A 3,018-nucleotide genomic window follows, 5' to 3' on the forward strand; every position below is an offset into this window, starting at 1 on the left:
CTCTTAACCACTATACCAAGCTGGCTCTCGAGGGTGTGATGCCTATGTAAGCAGCCACATTCAGTGAGGTCTTACTGGCTGGATCTCTCTGGTAGGTTCAAGATCTATATGCATTCCATCCCATGTAGCTGCTTTCTTGAGGAAGAAGAGCCCCCCCCCCAATCAGTGGGGAAAACAAACCAAGGCAGAAAGACGTGGGGCTAATTAATGATCAGATTCTCAACTAACTGAATTAGGGTTGTTGGATTTTTTTAAAGGACATAGAAGCCAGAAAGACACCTGCAGATTAATTCCAACAGAACCAGCAATTGGGTTTGGACCGCATACAGAAAATACTCATGTGTATGAACATTAATTAGAAAGATAAGTGAGGTATGTGTGTTGTTAAACATGTCTGTACATTGCAATTTTTTAAATTTACAAATATCCCATACAGAAATGAGACATTTTGCCTTCAATGAGTTATGTAGTGCACCAACTAAAGTACTGTTAACATAAGGACTACTACATAGTTTTCTTTGCTCACAGCCTTCTATTAGACTTTCATGTTCTGTCTGGCATCAGAAAGACATTTGATAAACTAGTAGTGTTACATTTTCCAACTGGCGGGCTTCCATTTCTGGTTTGTGTTCCCGGCATGCCTGATACCAGCCAGCCACACCCTGGCCCACTGAGGCCAGCAAGGCATTCTAAATTCCAAAATGGTATGAAAAATCATTTTCTTCCCCCACCCCCACAGCTTTTTTTATAAAACTGAAATCAATTAAGAGTTCTGGAGTACTCTTGCACCCTACATGATGTTATTTTGCTTGGTCTTAATAAAAAGGTATTACATGAGTTTTGTTTTTGGATATTTACACACCTTTCCCTGAACTCGAAATTGTACCATTTGCTAAACAGCTTATTAACCTGTAATCAACCAGATACTCCTAGCCCTGATTGCATGTATAATTACCTTTTGTCAAGTACAATTTGCCTGATAAACATGTCAGAACACTTGCTGCTTAGTCTGTTTCAACAGATAAACGCTGCCTTTCCACAGCCTTGGGGCACAATTAACAGAGGGAGGGAAAGACACACACACAGAGAGAGAGAGAAGCTGATTCACCAAGGCAGGAGTTCACAGCATGCAACCTGCCAAGGCCTATTTCATGGCGAGCACTTCTTGAGTTCTAGCTGCTGACAGGGCAAGGAGGCAAACTCTGAGGAACAACTGTTTGAATGTGGACTGCCACATGGACTTCAGAGGGGAATAGGGGTCTATCAAATTAAGGACCAACAATATCTTCCAGGGTATAAACTTTCAGGAGTGAAGCCTAAACATGGCCGGCATCCCTTTAAGCGGGCCATTCGGAATGAGAGCAGGAGAGAATCAGGTAGAAAATTTACCAGTCTGGCACTCTGATCCTAAATATAGTTATGTTTTCACCACACTGCACTCATTTGCCATTAACTGGAAGTAACTAACTGCTGCTTGAAGGTAAAAATTCATTCCATATCTAACTGTGAATGTGAAAGGATAGCTAGAGTGCATTAAGGAGGAGCTTGAAAGCAAGAAATTGCAAGTAGATAAATAGGTACTGCTTCAGTGGAAAGATAACAGAGTTCTGTGTGCCTCGGCATTTAGTCATGCCGGCTGCATGACCACGGAAACATCTTCGGACAGCACTGGCTCTTCAGCTTGGAAATGGAGATGAGCACTGCCCCCTAGCATTGGATTCAACTCGCTTTCGAGCAAGGGAAACCTTTACTGTTAATACATACAAGCCCTGATCTGGATAGCCTGATCTTTGTAAGATCTCGGAAACTAAGTAGGGTGGGCCCTAGTCAGTATCTGGAAGGGAGACCACCAAAGAATGCCAGGGTAGTGACACAGAGGCAGGCAATGGCAAGCCACCTCTGAACGTCTCTTGTCTTGAAAACCCTACAGGGTTGCCCTAAGTCAGCTGTGACTTGATGGCAAAAAAACTCCCAACATACTAAGCAACCTTGAGTGTGTGTGTGTATTTGAGCATCACTGTGATCCAAGGCACACTTGTCACAAAGTAGGAGCCGTTGGAATAGATGGGACTTTATTTTCAGGAAATATGCTTAGGGCAAGCATGCTATTTTCTTTGGCAGGTAACTGGGATTCATCAAAATTGAGAAGATTTTGGCTGCAGCCCAGCAAAGCTTGTAAAGTGTATAGCCCTTCACTATGGGGAGTGCGAAAAGAAATCCCTACCTGACCTCTGGATAACCCAAACAGGAGATTAGCCCATTTCCAAGCAAAGTAAGTTGTCACACTGTTAGGCCAATTGCTTCCATTGACATTTTGCATAAACATCTTACGCAGGGTGATCAGAAAGGACTGTTATGCCATTAACTTTTTTTTTTACTCCTTTCTTTCATTCTTTCTTTCTAATACCTAAGCTTTACAGAATAAAGGCCTTTCTGAATTAGGGATAACAAAAGGGTCAAAGGGTCACAAACATTCTTTTAAGTAGGTACAAATCTCAAAAAAGTTTAAATTCATTGGAAAGTGCAAATTAGAACTTTTTAGTACAAAACTCTGCACATACCCCTAGATTGCTGAAAGAACCCATCAATTCAGCTTACTCTAATTTGGATGACATGAATACTTATGTCAAAAACTTTAGGTTACCGTAGACTGCGTTTTTATTATTTACTTTCAAATATTCAAAACCATTCACCTCCAAAACGTAACACACACACACACATCCCTACAAAACTGAAGATTCATGGTTCTACTAATCGCTTTAAACAGATAAACTGACACATTCAACGCCTCATGAAATATTACCCTAAGCACAATTTGTTTAAAAAAATCCCACAGATCGTATTTTTAAAAAACAAACTCAATCAAATCCCCTGGAGATAGTATTAAAAAACAAAAAAACCTTGAAGAAATCTATTACTCACACAGTATGTGTGCTCTATACACAATATTTTATAATTTTGTTAATTTTATTTTGTCTTTGATCAGAGATGTAAACAATCCCTTTTAATTGTATGAAA

The sequence above is a fragment of the Gekko japonicus genome, unplaced genomic scaffold (assembly GCF_001447785.1).
Source record: "Gekko japonicus isolate JY-2015 unplaced genomic scaffold, Gekko_japonicus_V1.1 scaffold165, whole genome shotgun sequence".
Classification (NCBI taxonomy): Eukaryota; Metazoa; Chordata; class Lepidosauria; order Squamata; family Gekkonidae; genus Gekko; species Gekko japonicus.